This window comes from Rana temporaria, chromosome 12, assembly GCF_905171775.1.
Source record: "Rana temporaria chromosome 12, aRanTem1.1, whole genome shotgun sequence".
NCBI lineage: Eukaryota > Metazoa > Chordata > Amphibia > Anura > Ranidae > Rana > Rana temporaria.
In genome coordinates, this window is record NC_053500.1 from 49,662,317 (window position 1) to 49,680,658 (window position 18,342).

General features: G+C 40.4%; 1 protein-coding gene across 3 annotated transcripts in view; it reads left to right on the forward strand.

Moving 5' to 3' along the window:
- The window catches only part of HOXB3 (homeobox B3), a 45,845-nt gene that overhangs the window by 9,861 nt on the left and 17,642 nt on the right, over positions 1-18,342 (forward strand). For 2 of the 3 annotated variants that reach the window (XM_040331493.1, XM_040331494.1), the window contains exon 2: positions 4,883-4,943. The gene's annotated coding sequence lies outside the window, so the exon portion shown is untranslated. Of the gene's footprint in view, positions 445-4,882; positions 4,944-18,342 lie in introns of all 3 variants that reach the window. The other variant, XM_040331495.1, reaches the window with a different exon arrangement.

The window sequence follows — 18,342 nt, forward strand, 5'->3', positions numbered from 1 at the left end:
GATAGCAGAGCCCTGGAGCTCCCACCAGATGCACCGCTTTGAAGCGCTGGTCCTGCTAGGAAGTGGAATTTTATCAGCTCCTCTGTCCTCCATACATTCCTGGGCTGAGTTTTCACTCACCTCCAGACCTTCTGGCCCTCAAGATGAAAGCAACCCGGCAGACCTTCAGCCAACAGCAGGGAACATCCATAAAACTTCTGGCACTGTGATCCTCTGGAAGACCTGCCAAGGAGATACATGAACAAGACGATCCTGATCCTCTGACCATCTCTGGGTCCTTGCCCTACATCTGATCTATGTGTTTCTCTGCCAGCAATCGCAGGTCAGCCAGCAATCGCAGGTCAGCCAGCAATGAGTCCTCTGCAGGAGAGGTGACCTCTGACAAATAAGTCTTTCATTCTCTTGTAGCTATCTCAGGAATAATATCTTAATCTACGTTCTCAGGTGAGTTTATAATGTACACTATTAGCCATGCAGGCACAATACTGTATAAGAACTTGTATTGGTTACTCAGCATTGGAACAAGCCCTGTTCAACAAATCCCTATTAGTACACATTTTTCCTAAGTTCTCAAGTGGGTTTACAAAGGAAAAGTGTTAGCTTAGCTCTTTCACTAGAGACATTTCAGATATGAATGCATGCTGTACTAATAGCAAAATGGCAAGTATGGGTCCTATGTAAATGTACAATCCCCCAATATTTCTGAAGTTCTCAAGTGGGTTTACAAAGGAGTAATGTTAGCCATAGGTACATATAGGAGCTTAGCTCTTTCACTAGAGACATTTCTGTAATGGATGCATGCTGTACTAATAGCAAAATGGCAAGTATTGGTCCTATGTAAATGTACAATCCCCCAATATTTCCTAAGTTCTCAAGTGGGTTTACAAATGAGCAATGTTAGCCATATAGGCACTTTTAGAAGCTTGTATTGTTAACTCTTTCACTAGAGACATTTCTGATATGAATAATGGGTGCATGCTCTACTATGGCTCTATGTGCTACTAGCAAATTCATAAGCATTGGCACAGGTCCTGTAATTCTACAATCCCCCATTAGTACTAAGTTTTCAAGTTCTCAAGTGGGTTTACAAAGGAGCAATGTTATATATGGGCACATAGGAGCTTGTATTGTTAACTCACTAGAGACATTTCTGATATGAATAATTGGTGTTATACTGTGGCTCTAGCATTAAAAAGGGTCCCATGTAATTTTGCACCCCCCCCCTTAGTATTACATATTCCCAAGTTCTGAAGTGGATGTACAAAGTAGCAATGTTAGCCATCTAGGAGCTGGTACTGTTACCAGAAACATGTTTGATATGAAAAATGGGCGCATGATCTAGTATGTACTACCATTCTGTGCGATGCAATTCTACTATCTCCTCTAATTGCTAATTTCCCAAGTGAGTTTACAAAGGCATGCACTATTAGCCACATAGGTACATATAAGTGCATGTTATGTTAACTCTTTCACCAGAAAAAGTTCTAAATATGAATATCGGGTGCCTGTTCTACTATGTGCTACTAGCAAATTGGTAAACATTGGAACTGGTCCTTTGTAAATCTACAATCCCTTAATGCTCATTTTCATAAGTTTTCAAGTGGGCTTAGACACAATATTAGCCACATAGGAACATAGAAGAGCATGTTATGTCAACTCTTTCACCATAAACATTTCTGATTTGAAAAATTGATGCATGCTCTAGTTTGTGCTACTACTCTTTCTGCTGCACTTCTACAATCTCCCACCAGTACTTCTACATTCTCAAGTGGGATTACAAGGCGACAATATTTAGCCATATAGGCACATATAACTATGTGTATTGTTAACCCTTCTACTAGAAACATTTGTCATAATGGGTGCATGTTCTAGTATGTGCTACTACTTCTATGAGGTCCAATTCTACAATGTCCCATGAATACTTATTGTGTCCAAGCTTACAAGTTTGAGTTACAAAGACCAAATATTAGCCATATAGGCACATATAAGAATGTGTATTGTTACCATACCAGAAACATTTGAGATATGAAAATGAGTGCATGTTTTAGTATGTGCTACTACTCTATCTGATGTAATTCTACAATCTCCCATCACTACTTATTGTTTCATATGGGTGCATGATGTACTATGTACCAATAGCAAAATGGTAAGCACTGGTCCTATGTAAATGTACAATCCCCCAATATTTCCTAAGTTCTCAAGTGGGTTAACAAAGGAACAGTATTAGCAATATAGGCACATATATAAGAGCTGGTATTGTTAACCCTTTCACCAGAAACCTCTCTGATATGAGTAATGGGTGCATGCTCTAGTATGCGCTACTACTCTATTAATTGGGAAGCACTGGAACAGATCCGTTACAATTCTACAATCTCCACTCAGTACTCATTTTTTTCCTAAGTAATAACTTTTATCTTGAATCCAGCGAGGAAATGAATAATTAACTGGCCGTGATGTGTGTTTTGTGGCCTGGTGCCAGGGCCACGTGTAATAAAGGATATATAGCCACCGGTCCATGCTTTTCGAGGTCACAATGATTTGTGAGGGTTTTATACACAGTTAAAAAATATGTGCTAATAATATTTAAAGACCAGTAACTCACAGGCTGAAAGAGGATTATATATGAGATTTGATATATATCACTGGGACGTAAGACTACTCAAAGGGAAACACGTGGCTGCAACAAAGAATATACAAGATTATGTACATAACGTTACACCTCTGTATAAATCCTGTATTTATTGTGCCACTGACAGGCAGAAATGGGAGCCTCATTTCATATTTATACACGTCAGGGGCCTAGCTGCATAAAAATCCGAATATGGACGATCATTTATATAATGGTGGGCTATTTATCAAAAAAATAAAAAAAATGGCTGGGCATACATATTCCCCTTTAACAACAATGCTCTATAACAAAAAGCATCCTAAAAAGCTATGAGATTGATTTACTAAAGACAAATAGGCTGTTCACATAGCAATGTGTTTATTTGTTGCTTAGCTTAGTAAATGAGGTGAAACTCTGTTGACTTCCATCATCCAATCATGTGCAAGAAAAAAAAAATCTCTTTTGTATTTACCTTGCATGTGATTGGGCATTTTTGCAAAGAGAATTTATACCAAGCAAAATGAAAATTCCCTTGCAAAGTAAACACAGCCTATTTGTCTTTAGTAAATCAACAACAAGACAATTCTTTATATTCCTTGCCTTAAAATAGCAATAACACTACTACTACTACTACTACTACTACTACTACTCTCTTTTGTATTATCCTTGCATGTGATTGGGCATTTTTGCAAAAAGAATTTATACAAAGCGAAGGGAAAATTCCCTTGTAAAGTGAACAGCCTATTTGCCTTTAGTAAATCATCCACAAGACAATTCTGTATATCCCTTGCCTTAAAATAAAAATAACACTACTACTACTACTACTACTACTACTACTACTACTACTGCTACTACTCACTTTTGTATTTTCCTTGTATGTGATTGGGCATTTTTGCAAAGAGAATTTATACCAAGCGAAGGGAAAACTCCCTTGTAAAGTGAACAGCCTATTTGCCTTTAGTAAATCATCCACAAGACAATTCTGTATATCCCTTGCCTTAAAATAACAATAACACTACTACTACTGCTGCTACTACTACTACTACTACTACTACTTATAATAATAAATACAATTAAATAAAAAATGGGCAAGGCAGTGGACTTTGTAGTGAAGGTACTTCTACTACTACTACTACTACTACTACTACTACTACTACTACTACTACTACTACTACTACTACTACTACTACTACTAATAATAATAATAATAATAATAATAATAAAAAAATGGGCAATGCACTGGACTTTGTAGAGAAGGTACTACTACCACTACTACCAATAATAATAATAATAATAATACAAAATAAATAAAAAACAAAATGGACAAGGCAGTGGACTTTGTAGAGAAGGTACTACTACTACTACTACTAATAATAATAATTATAATAATAATTAAAAAAAAATGGGCAATGCACTGGACTTTGTAGAGAAGGTACTACTACTACTACTAATAATAATACTACATCAATAAAAATCAAAATGGGCAAGGCAGTGGACTTTGTAGAGAAGGTAGTTATGGATTTTGACACGTTAAATGGTATAAACCCATATATATATTTATAAATCATACACATTGTTGTTGACTTGCTAAATTATGCTGCTTACTTAGCTTAGTAAATAAATATAAGCTGTGTTCATTTGGCACATCCAATCATAGGCAAGAGAAATAAAATAAAATTATTTTGCTTGCACATGTTTAAAATAAGCACACTTCACTTGATTCACTATAGGTGTAGGTGCACTAAACAAATTCAACTATTTGTTTTAGTAAATGAGCATAAAATATGCATATAAAAGGATAAAAAGAAATCTATCAAGGGCATCAATAAGGGACAGATACATGGGACATGTGAGCAAATACTTGATTAAGGAGTTTGATTATTTAGAAAATAAAATAAAAAATCTAAATGTATTATTATGTTCTGATTTTCAAACGAATCACAGTGTCCACTATTGAGAGTAATGTATATTTTATTAAATTCCCTTCAACCAGATCGAAGTGAACAGAGACTAGTTTACACATGACTCATTTAGCACACACTTCCTATGGGAGTGATTTACTAACGAGTAATTTGTTCCCCAGCCAAGGCTCCCAGGGTTCCTTTACAAAGACTAGATTATATGAAGGTACAACATTTACTAAGAAAGTAAAACGATTTCAAGATGGATATTACTTCAAGGAATAAAAGCTTGTTATATATTGAGAATCCTTAACCAATACTTGGTGTTTGGCATTCTGTTTGTAACAAGTTTTTTGTTGCTTTGATCCCACAGACCCTCTCTGCTGTCTTTTCCTGTTGCTCATCAAGATATACTGGACAAGATTATTAAATTGGTAAGTTTAAGTCTTCAAAATGTGACATCAGGGGGGGGAGATTTATTAATGGGGGGGTTTTATCAGAACTTCAGGGGAAATATGCATTTATTTTTATTTTACTTATTTTATTTTACTTTATTTTATTTTACTTTATTTATTATTCACTTAAAATGTGTTTAAAAAAAATGATGATCTTATTTGAGTTTGTTAAAGTCATGTGCAATTATAACCAGGTGGTGGCGAAGTGCGACACAAAATATATAAATAACATAAAAAACCTCAATTAAGAAAAGCAGTATAGTCTAAAAAAAAAAAAAAAGAAAGTAAAGCTAGTTCTCAGACCAGGAGTCTTTAGCTGAATAGTAATAGGAGGTGTCAGAGTCAGGACACGCCCCCTACAGTGGCCTCTATTATTCTGCTCCTGTAATATGTAACCAGTTCCACTTAGTAATCATTTAAGTGTAATTGACTCAGGCATCCTTTGCATTACCCTGACGAGGTGTCTGTTAGTCCTCCTCTTTAGATAAGACAGAGAATGACAAGCAATGCCATGCACACCCCCAGATAAGAGGTATGTATGCACATCTGTACTCTGCAGCAATTTAGGCTTAAAAAAAAAATGCTAGTTCCCTTGGCACACATTTTTTATTTTTTTTATTTTTTTTAAGCCAGTTTGTATGCATGTGGCGTTTTTTTCTTGTATTTTCTTTCAGCTTGTAAAAGCAACACTATGGTAGCATATGTGTCAAGCCACATTCGGCTCCATGCAAGCTGGGCTTTAAAAAAAAAAACAGTTCCCTTATGTTTTTGTACATAAGTTTAGCATTTTTCTGCCAGAAAACTCCAATCGGAAATGCAGATGAACGCTAGCGTTTTTTTTAAGCTCCTAGAAGCTGTTATTTTTTGCCTGCTCCTATAAGATAAATAGTGTTATCCTATGTGTCCTTGCATTTTTTAAGATTACCTCTTTGTAGAGTTTCAAAAATAATTTTTTTATGGAACTACTAATAAAACACTATTGTTCCTAAACAAAAACACTAGAAAACGCTACTAAAAAACAATATTACCAGCGTTTTTTTTATCCAGCATTTTTTTCCAGCTTGTTTTAGTGTTACTAAACCCACAACAGTGAAATCAGTCTGTATATGCAGTAAAGCATGTAGAACCTAAAGGGTTATCCTCCGCATTGTGTACAAATTCTGTTTAGCCACTTCAGCCCTGGAAGGATTTACCCCCTTAATGACCAGGCCATTTTTGCGAAACAGCACTGCGTTGCTTTAACTGACAATTGTGCCGCCGTGCGACTGTACAAAAAAAAATTAACACCCCACAAATTCTTTCGGTGGTATATGATCACCTCTGCGGTTTCTATTTTTTGCGCTATAACCAAAGAGCTGCAATTTTGAATTAATTTTTTTTTTTTTTACTTTTTGCTATAATAAACGTACAAAAAAATAAATAATTTCTTCATCTGCATATTTATGGTAGAAAAAATCGCAATAAGTGTATATTCATTGGTTTGCGCAAAAGTTAGTGGGGTAGATTCAGGTAAGAGATACGACAGCGTATCTCCAGATACACCGTCGTATCTCTGAGTGTGTGGCGTCTTATCTATGCGCCTGATTCATAGAATCAGTTACGCATAGATTTGACTAAGAGCCGACCGGCGTAAGTCTCTTACGCCGTCGTATCTTAGTTGCAATTTTAGGCTGGCCGCTAGGTGGCGCTTCCGTATATTTACGCGTCAAATATGCAAATTAGGTAGATACGCCGATTTAGAAACTTACGTTTGCCCGGCGCATTTTTTTTACGCTGTTTACGTTAGGCTCTTTCCGGCGTATAGTTACCCCTGCTATATGAGGCGTATCCTATGTTAAGTATGGACGTCGTTCCCGCGTTGAGTTTTGAAAATGTTACGTCGTTTGCGAAAGTCGTTCGCGAATAGGGCAGGACATAATTTACGTCCCCGGCCGAAAGCAATGACGATTTGCGGCGGAATTTCTAGCATGCGCACTGGGATTTTTTCACGAACGGCGCATGCGCCGTTCGTAAAATACGTCTAATATGTGGGGTCACAGTAAATTTAAATAAAACACGCCCACACCATCCACATTTGAATTACGCAGGCTTACGCCGGACCACATACGTTACGCCGCCGTAACATAGGGCGCAAGTTCTTTCTGAATACGGAACTTGCGCCCTAAATTACGGCGGCGTTACGTATCTGAGATCTGAGATACGTTACGCTGCGCGGATAGATACACCAATGTATCTGAATCCGGCCCATAGTGTCTACAAAATAGGGGATAGGTTTATGGCATTTTTATATATATTTTTTTTACTAGTAATGCCGGCGATCTGCGTTTTTTAGCAGGACTGCGACATTGCGGCGGACAGATCGGACACTTTTGACACTTTTTTGGGACCATTGAAATATATATAGCGATCAGAGCTAAAAATTGCCACTGATTACTGTATAAATGTCACTGGCAGGGAAGGGGTTAACACTAGGGGGCAATCAAGGGGTTAAGTGTGTCCTAGGGAGGTGTTTCTAAATGTGGGGGGAGGTGACTCACAGGAAGTAGAGAGAGATCGCTGTTCCTGATCACTAGGAACAGTGGATCTCTCTACTTCCTTGACAGAACAGGGATCTGTCTGTTTACATTGACAGGTCCCCGTTCTGGCACTCTGAGGAGCGATCGCAGGTTGCTGGTGGACATTGCGGCCCGCCTGCCACATGCTCGCTCCCTATAGCCCTTAGGCCGCATTCACACCTGAGCGTAGCGTTTTCGGTCGTTTTTTTCCGGCGTTTTGTCGCACATTTTGCCGCGCGTATTAACACGTATTCGCGCGTTTGCATACAGCGTTGTCCGACGTTTTTGAACTTTGTTGTTTTTTATTTTAGCCAATAGGAAAAATGCTCATCACTTTCATCATTTGTTGCTATGTTTGTAGATTTTTTTTATCTTCTTCCTGGGTGAAATGTTCTATTTCACAGAACAGATTAAAGTGACAAAACGCCTGTAGAAAAGCTTGTTGTCGCGCTAGACGCTTGAATCGAGCGTTTCCATTAGTTTCTATGGGAATACGAACATTCAAAAATGCCCAAATCAGCCCAATTTGCGCGACAAAAAAGGGTCCAGAACTTGTTTGAGCTTCAGGCGGTCGGCTTCAGGCGTTTTGGAGTGGAGATGTGAACCATCTCCATAGAGAATAATGTATTTTTTCCCCTCTAGTGTTTTATAGCTTCAGGCCTCAGGCTACAAAACGCTCAGGTGTGAATGCAGCCTTTAAGCGACCGCCGTACAGCTACGGCGATTCGCACAGGGGGGCCAGCCAACCTACCACCGTATTATGATGGCAGCTGGTCGGCAAGTAGTTAATCCTGTCTTCTCTGATTCTCTGATCCTCCCCTTCTTCCATTATCCCCAATCCATCTCCTGATAGAACAGAGCCTTGGAGGCAAGCTGCACATGCTCAGTTTGGTGTGTATTGCTAGAGAGTTTTTTCTTTCCTGGGAGAGTGCATGTGATCAGTACAGAGCCAATCAGCACTGTCCAGACAGATGGTCAGGGGTCCTGCATCCTCATAGGACAATCAGGGGAAAATGAAGACTCCTCCTACAAGCCTTAACCAGCCACCTATAGAAGTTACAAGTCTGCTACTCTAGCTACAGAAGAGAAAAGGTATTTAGCTGTTTATATTTACAAAAATAATTGCATTTCCATGTGCTGTGTACTGTGGGAGGCCCGGTATAGTGAATGCAGGTTCCTGGGTTTAGTAACACTTTAAAAAAAAAATGCTAGTGTGCCTGGAGCCTAAATGCCTTAAAAAAATGCCCGTCCTATTCTAATGTGCATGGACACAGAATAACATTGAGCTGCTTCTACAGGCAAAATGCATGACTCCTTTAGAAGCAGCGATTTTAAGCCAGTGTGCATGGAGCTTTTGAGTGTTTACAGACTGGAAAAAAAAATGTTGTGTTTTGGAGAGGAGCTTTTGGGCAGAAAAAACGCTTGAAGCGCCTGAAAGTGGTGTTTAGTTGCGTCTAGCAGTTTTCAGTGTATATTTTTTCTAGTCTGGTTCCTAGTAGTTAATATCCAGCAACAAGCAAAAGTATATCACAAAGGTGAAAGTCTATAAGTTCCACCACACTTCAAAGCCAGTGCGACAGTGTGACTTTGATGTCTATGCACGTCACACCCAAAATCGTAGTTCAGTAAATGCTTTTTCAAATCGACGCAGCGCCGCAAAGTTGATTTAAACGTAGCCTTTGCCGACAATAGGGTGCGACTTGTCATGCAATTTGACCTGTCAAATCGCACGACAAGTCGCTCCAATGTGTGGACCTTTCTATAGGTCATACATGCAGAATAAAGGATGCATTATATTGTTCCCTTCCACTTAAAGGGGTTGTAAAGGATTTTAAATAGCTTCCTTTACCTTAGTGCAGTCCTCCTTCACTTACCTCATCCTTCCATTTTGCTTTTAAATGTCTTTATTTCTTCTGAGAAATCCTCACTTCCTGTTCTTCTGTCTGTAACTCCACACAGTAATGCAGGGCTTTCTCCCTGGTGTGGAAAAAGCCTCTTGAGGGGGGAGGGGGCGAGCAGGAGTGTCAGGACGCCCACTAACACACAACTCCTTTCTCTATCTGCAAAGTAGAGTGTCTTTACTGTCCTGCTCACCCCCTCCCCCTCAAGAGTCTTTCTCCACACCAGGGAGAAAGCCTCACATTACGGTGGTGAGTTACAGACAGAAGAACAGGAAGTGAGGATTTTTTTGAAGAAATAAGGACATTTAAAAGCAAAATCGAAGGATGAGGTAAGTGAAGGAGGACTGCACTATGGAAGCTATTTAGGGATTTTTTTTTTACCTTTACAACCCCTTTAAGGTGTGATGTGCTAGTATGCATCATGTACTAGCGCAGTATGACAGACTCACCTGAAAACAAAGCCCCCCCCCCCTCAGCGGTGACATCGCTTCCATCTTTCCCCTGTCTTCCTTCTGGGTTCGCGGATGAATGGGCGAGCCGTGATGATGTCACACAGGAGTTACGACCGTGGCACAGGGTTCTGAATGGGTGGCACAGTTCATTCAGAGCCCAGTACGCATGCGCGGCTGCTGCCAGAGTAAATTCTCAGAAACGGCACACGTTTAGTAGATATTTACTGTACCTACGGGTAACCCTTATTATAGGCTCACCTGTAGGTAAGAATCAAGGAAGTGACTTTACTACCACTTTAATTAAATATCTGAACAACACATATTTGCTGGTCTTGTTAGCATTTCTGCATGTTATTTGCTTGCCAATCCCTCCCCAAGGAGTGTGCAAGCGTGACTGTATTCCATACAACCCAATTATATACCTGTTTACATTACTCTGACCACCAAACTGTTAAAGGCCATGGGGTTGATTTACTAAAGGCAAATAGAAAATGTTCACTTTCCAAGGGAAGTTGCACTTTTCAAGGGAATTTTCCCCCAAGATCTTAATTAATGAGGTGAAGCTGTTCTGACTTCCACCATCCGATCACATGCAAGCAAAAAAAAGTTTTTTTTCCCCTTGCAAATGATTGGGAACCTTTGCAAAGCAGAATTTTACCGAATTCACTAAGCCCTCTGGAAAATTCTCTTGCGACGTGCAACTTCCCTTGCAAAGTAAATGTCCCATTTGCCTTTAGTAACTCAACCCCAACATTTTACTGGTTTCTATGGGCAGGGCTGGTGCAAGGATTTTTGACATCCTGCCTCCCCTGGCTCCACCCCCTTTGCCCTACCCATGTATACCCCACCTTTTTAATGAGGCGCCCATCAAACGCAGCCCACCAGCACCCATCAATACAGCCTCACCAGCGCCCATCAAATGCAGCCCACCAGCACCCATCAATACAGCCTCACCAGCGCCCATCAAATGCAGCCTACTAGCGCCCATTAATGTAGCCTACCAGTGTCCATCAATGCAGCCTACTAGCGCCCATATATGCAACCTACCAGTTCCCATCAATGATCGTTTGCTTGCTTCCATTCAATTCTGGAGTTGGAATACAGACACAGTCCTCCACAGCCTACTGATGCTGAGACTTAGTTGCTTGCTGCATAGAGAAAAGAGTAGGAACACCAGTGGCCGGGCACCCTAGGCGGCTGCCTAGTTTGCCTAGTGGTAGCACCGGCCCTGTCTATGGGTTACCCTCATAGGTGTGTGCAGCCTATTGCAATAAAGCTCAAACACATATGATTTTCTCTGCAGCCTCAGCTGCACTGGACAGGGAATGGATGGGAAGTGCTCTGTGCTGAGCAGCTTCCTGTTCATTCACAAACCAAAGCATAGTAAACACAGTTTACCATGCTTCAGTTTTGAATGAACACAGTGAGTGAGTGTGTTCTTTGTGTTCATTTAGAAAAGGAACTGGCCAGTAAAATACATATTGACTAGCCCTTTCCCCCACTCTCTATCCTGAAACATGCACCACAGCAGCCAAGGGAAGAGGAGGGGCAATACGGCAGGGGCACTGTGGAGGGGGGCAACACGGGGGGAAGCCTGGGCAATAAGAGGAATCCGCACCACACAGTGTGATTAGGGTGTGCCCAGGCACACCTGGCACACTCCCTGTGCATGTCTATGGTTACATTAACACATGCACACTTCTGTCATCTATTTATAACCATATGGGTGTGTCCAGCCACTATGCTGCTGTAATACTGTAGGGTTGATCTCCTTAAACAGTAGAGAAGGATCCTTTGGCAAAATAAATAAAGTAAAGCTGCCCTAACTTATCCAATCCTGACCAAAGATCCTTTTTTTCCAATTCCCCTGCACACGATTGGGTATTCAAATAGGACACAAATTCAAGTGGTATTAAGCCCAAAACCAAAAATGTTATATATTGCAGCTTGTTAATCATTAGATGTGGTGGCTGCATTATTTTTCCTTTTTTAGGCTTTTCCCCTCTGTTTTAACCTGGTGATCTGGCAAGTAACACACCTCCTGTATTAGAGTGCCCCCCACGCTGGATGAAAAAGCACAGGGGGCAACTTTGGACTGCAGCATTGTCAGTCTGGGGGGAGCCCTGACATTGGAAAATGGTTTGTCTCAACCCTGTAAACTGATATATCTGCTGGAGAGCTTGTTCTTTTAAAAAACAACAGACTTACTGGCTGGATCAACTGGTAGGCTGCTATATAAGAAGTGTTTGCTTTTGGGTTTACTTTTCACTTTGTTAGGTGAACAGTCTCTGTTAATGAATCAACACCTATGTGAATTGGAATCATTCTTACTACAAATAGTTACGTATGCTTCTGTGCCCATTAATGATTATTTGAAACATTAAAACAAATGTTTTAATAAAGCAGGCATTTCCCTTATGTCAACCTTAAAAGCATTGTATAATGAACTTTTTAGACATCATAGAAATAATAAAAAACAGATTTTATTTTAGTTCACTTTAAATTTCCTGTGAGGTCACATGGGAATTATAGTTACAATACATTTCAATAGAAGGAGGGCTAGGGGGACCCTACTCCCAAGAGCTTACAATTTATGAGATGATGTTTGGTGACACTCTTGAGCCTAATTGTGTGTTTTGAAAATTTGAAAAAAAAATTGCATTTTTTTCTGAAACTTATAAAAATGTTAAAACAGTCCTTAGTTGTACAAGGATTTTTTTTATTATTTCAATTTTTTTTATTTTATTTTTAAATGTGAAAATAGATGAGAAAGTCCTCAGTTGTACAGTATTTTTTTTTATTATTTTACATTTTTTGGGGTGAAAATGTGAAAGCAGGTGAGAAGGAGTCCTTATTTGTACAAGGATTTTTGTTTTTTTTTAATTATTTCAAAATTTTTATTTAGTTTTTAAATGTGAAAAAATATGAGAAGGCATCCTCAGTTGCACAAGAATTTTTTTTAATTACTTAAAACATTTTTTTTTTTTAATGTGTAAGCAGATAAAAAGGAGTCCTTAGATGTACAAGGATTTTTTTTTTTTTATTATTATTATTATTATTTCAATTTTTTTTTATGTGAAAATAGATGAGAAGGAGTCTTTAGTTTTTTTTTTTTATTATTATTTTAAATTATTATTATTTTTTCCCCCCACTGAAACAGCTTGTGTCCAGTTTTATTTAATGTTACAAACTAATCTTTGATATATTTTATAAATATAATTTGTATAAATAAATATTTAATAAAGGATGTTTACACAACAGCTCCCCCCCCCCCCAGTATATACAATATTAAAGAGGAATTACAGCCATTTTGGGGTTTATTATAAGTCAGCAGCTACAAAAACTGTAGCTGCTGACTTATAATAAACAGCCACTCACCTGTTCCAGGATATAGCAGTGTGCTCACCCCTGCCATTTTCACACTGTGTCCTCCCACGGCGGCGTGGGCACCTTCACTATGGGCACCCGGCTGTGACAGCTTGCGGCTTCACAGCCGGGTGCTCACTGTGCATGCACGCGTGGCGCTGCGCTCTGTGACTTTTCCAAAAGTCTTCTGGAACCAGTCAGGTGTCCCAGAAGACTTTGGGAAGGAAATCTTTGCTTAAGATTACCAAAACCGAAGTGGGAGTGGGTATCTGTCCCCCCCCCCCCTCCCCAAAAGCTCAATTTCGCAAACAGGAGCCAGGGAGGTAGGAGGCCTTAAAGCGGAACTTCCCCTTTTGGGCTGAACTCCACTTTAAGCATTGGGTTTTCTTCCCCCTTAGTCTTCTCCGTGTCCCGGCTTCAATGCGTCTCCTCAGCCACACGTCTCCTCCTCCTTCCTCCTCATAAGCCAATAGGATGGCTTTTCCTTTCGGCCAATCGGGAAACAGGTCTCACGACCCACTTCCTAATTGGACAGGAGGAGATTCAGTGTGATAATAGCGAATATTCATTTGCTATTGTCACACAACTGGGTTGGCTCAGAGCGCAGTGCTCGGCGCCCCGAGCCCAGCCTTTTTTAGAATCTCTACCCATATTCACGTGCTTCAACCCCCCCCATTGGAATCTATGCACCAAGCGCCCTCCATGTAGATTAGGGGACCGGACGCATGGATGGGGGGGGGGGGCAGTGCCCCTAATGGATGGGCCGTTACTGCCTACAGGTTAACCTTATTATTAGGTGTAATTAAAGGAAAAGGACTTTACTACCACTTTAACAGTAGATATCTGATCTGTACCATTACCTACAATTGCACAGCACAGTGATCCATAGTGATCAATCCAGTGATCCAGTGATCCATATTTATAAACACACTGATGATATGTGAATGAGCCCATAGTTATAAACAGGACTTCTAATTGAAAGGCTTTTTTTTGCAATAAAGTGGGTAAGTATGAACTTACCTAAAGGGCTGTATTATATGGGAGTGGGGTGAGAACATCTGGCTCTGGTACAGCTGTGTGTGTTTTGTCAGAGCACCAAAAAGAAGGAAAATAAATGATATGCTATTCACAGCATCACAGTAGTAGTAGAAGAGAACTGCTTTGTTTGTGGTAGCTGTGGGAAATAATAAAAGACACGTAAAGGCATGACCAAAACTTTCACCCGAACCTTCTTCTTCCCCTTAGAGCATGGGTGCTCAACTTATGGCCCTCCAGCTGTTGTGGAACTGCAAGTCCCATCATGCCTCTGGGAATCATCCCTATAACTGTCAGCCTTGCAATGTCTCATGGGACTTGTAGTTCTGCAACAGCTGGAGGGTCACTGGTTGAGCACCCATGGCTTAGAGCATGCAGTAACTTTGTGTTTTCTTTTAACTTGTTCCTGCAGTGAGAAACAGCTTTTGTTACCCCCTGCATCACCAATATTATTGAAGAGACAAGAAAAAAAGCATATATTGAGAGTCCTAGGGCCGCACACCCCAAAATGTTGTAGAGACAAAAATTGAGAAATTCCCCCCGGGGGCTTTTAAGCGACATACTGTGTAAAGTGTATTAAATTCAAAGACATGGAAATATATAAAAAAAATTCTTTACTAGGTTTCTGTATCACGAGTAATGAAGATGCAGATAGTTGTAATATAAAATACATTCAGGTTACAGACAGTTGGAGACCTATCTCATCAATGGTTAAATGATACAATGGAATAATATATAGTGCCATTGATGAAGTAGCTTCCATAAGAATACCCCGACGCGTTTCAACCACAATTTGGTCTTCTTCAGGGGGATTTGTATTCTGGAAAGATGTCAAAAAAAGTATGTTAGGATACTAACATTCAAGCAAAATGCTGGCACCCAACTGTCTGTAACCTGAATGTATTCAATATTATTGAAGGGGAAGCTTCTGGGAGCACAGTTGCTACTGACACAGGCATGGCTCCAGAACTACATATCCCACGAGCCGTTTACTTACGCACAGTGTGTGGGAAGGCTCTTGGGGTCAAGGCCGTAGTGTTGTTTTGTTGGGGATGAAATCATTGACTGTGTAACAGAAAGGGGTGGCATAGCCGCAATTATGTAATAAAAAACGTTATACATTCCTCTACAAGTAGGGAGAATTGTGTAATTCAAACTGATCATGAGCAGGGCCCTCTTATCCCTCTTGTATTTTAATATTTTGTATTTGTACTGTCTATCTTTAGAATTGTAAAGTGATCAGATGTTGCTATCTCTGGTTCATTTTGGCATTTGGTTCTCACTAACCAAAACTTCTTAAAATATATATTTTTTTTAATCATATCCTAAGGCCTCGCACACACGACCGAGGAACTCGACGGGCGAAACACATCGTTTTCCTCGTCGAGTTCCTTGTTAGGCTGTCGAGGAACTAGACAAGGCAAGTTTGTCCATGCCCGTCGAGGAAAAAGAAGACTTGCTCTCTTTTTGGCTCGACGGGATCCTCGACAGTTTCCTTGTCGAAAAATGTACACACGACCGGTTTCCTTGGCAAAAAAAAAATCCGAGCAAGTTTCTTGCTGGTTTTTGCCGAGAAACTCGGTCGTGTGTACGAGGCCTAAGAGTGAATTGCCCAGGTTTAAGGCAGTACACACAGGCCGAAAATACAAATAATCTGACATTCGGCCTGTGTGTATGTCTGACAGAAGCCGGTCATTTGGCTGGCGTCTGTTGGGCAACCATGCTGGAAAACCAGCAGCCAACTGGCTCCCGATCAGCGCTCTCAGCCAATGGCCGAGAACGCTGACCAAAGTATGATGGCAGGGGGTGGGGTTGGATCGTTAGTACAGCGGCTCCAACCGGAGCTGTCAGTTTTTTGTGTTGTGTACTAGGCTTTAGGCAGGTTTACTAAAACAATCTACTACAGGACAATGGCGGCTACAACTCAACTGGACTTGATTTACTAAAGCAGAAGCTGTTCATATAGGTAAGTGAATGTCCACGTATAAATTGAACGTTAGGAAGTGGGGAGAAGCGATGTTCAATTTAAATACCCAATCATGGGCAAAGTAAATAAAAAATAGATTTTTGCTTGCATATAATTGGTTGAGTGGAGTGAACACAACTTCAACTTATTTAATAAACTCGGTGAACATTTACGGCACTTTTCTAAGTGAACAGGTTTTACCCTTTAAGTAAATAAATTCCACTGTTTTAGTGAACCGTATAAAATATATAACATAGATTTACTGCATGTTGTGGCATTTCTGATATTTGATACGTTCCGTAAATGGTCTTATTTACATATACAGTGGAACCTCGGATTACGAGCATAATCCGTTCTAGGAGAATGCTTGTAATCCAAAGCACTCGCATATCAAAGCAAGTTTTCCCATAGAAGTCAATGGAAACAAAGATAATTTGTTCCGTAATGACTTCTATTGCATGCAATACCGCATGTATTTCCTCAACGGAAATGGAAAAACTTTCCTTTTCGAGTTCTTCGACAGCCTAACAAGGAACTCGACGAGGAAAACGATGTGTTTCGCCCGTCGAGTTCGTCGGTCGTGTGTACGAGGCTTTATATCTATAAAGACTTGTGACCAGAAAGAGGGACTTCCCCCTGCCCCCCTTCACCATTTTAGTCCCTTTTTACCTTTTTGCAGGATGGTTCCTTCTGGGTACTTGAAGCTGACCCTCCGCTAGGGGTGCCACCTATCTGAGATTCACCCGGACAGTTCGGGTTTTGAATCATGTGTCCAGGTTTCAGTTTTCCTGAAACCCGGACACAATATTCAGACAGGAATGTGGCTCAGAACAGAGCCTGATAGGGGGTTGAGGGGGCACTATGCACGTCACATTACTATTCTCTTTGGAGTGCCCAAAGATGTCCCGGTCTGTTACAATCCTATAGTGTAATTTTTTATTTTTTTTGCTGTGCGCCGCTAAAGTGTTTGGGTTTGGCTTGAAGAAAAAGTGGCAACCCTACCCTCCGCCCTCCAACCGCGGTGCGTCCCTGTTTCTACAGCCTCCTGGGATATGTGAAGGGATATCCCAGGAGGCAGCAGGAGGGTAAAGACAGCAATAAAAATCTGATTGGTGTTCTACTCTAATCTACTGGTAATTAATCTCCACTATTAACAAAAGTTTTGCCTTAATAGTTAAATCACATGCGATGTTTGTGCGATGCAAATTCAGCCATACAGATAATATTAGTGAATTTGCATCGGACTAAAATCGCACAGGGCCCTCTTTTCGGTCCGCACCACAATCGCATCGAATGGGTGTGAACCGATTCAAGTCCGAACTGATAGTTCGCACTGCGATAGGTAAACTGATCAGGGGGTGTCATTAACCCCCCTGGCGGTATCCCCGAGCGTGACTCGGGGTTGGTTTTTCATGTTACGATCGGTAACCCCGAGTCACGCTCGGGGTAGACCTGCTGAGCCTGCAGCGCGCGCTGGCTTACCTTGTCCTGGATCCAGCGATGCCACCGCGCTGTGTGAGCGAGCGGGACCTCGCTCGATTCACACAGCGTCCTCCTGTGCCACCGATCTCCGTTCCCTGCGACGTTACGACGCACGGGAGCGGAGATCGGCGCCAAATTCAAAAAGGTAAACAAACACCTTACATACAGTATACTGTAATCTTATAGATTACAGTACTGTATGTAAAAAAAACACACACCCCTTGTCCCTAGTGGTCTGCCCAGTGCCCTGCATGTCATTTTATATAATAAAAACCTTTTTTTCTGCCTGAAAACTGTAGATTGTCCATAGCAACCAAAAGTGTCCCTTTATGTCAAAAATGGTTTTAGATCAGCTAGAAAACAGCGATAATAAATTATAATCACTTGCAGAATTGTGCGATAGCGATTTGCGGGGAAATTCGTCATAAAAAAAAAAAATAATGACAGCAACAATTCTGCAAATGAGCAAATTTCAGTGATTTTGAGTTGATTACATTATTGAATATTTTTTATTTTAATTATATTATTACTTGCTATAATTATTTATAATTATTTATTATATTATAATTTAAAATTTTGTTTTTAAAAAAATGTCATACCCGGGATGCCTATTAGATTCTT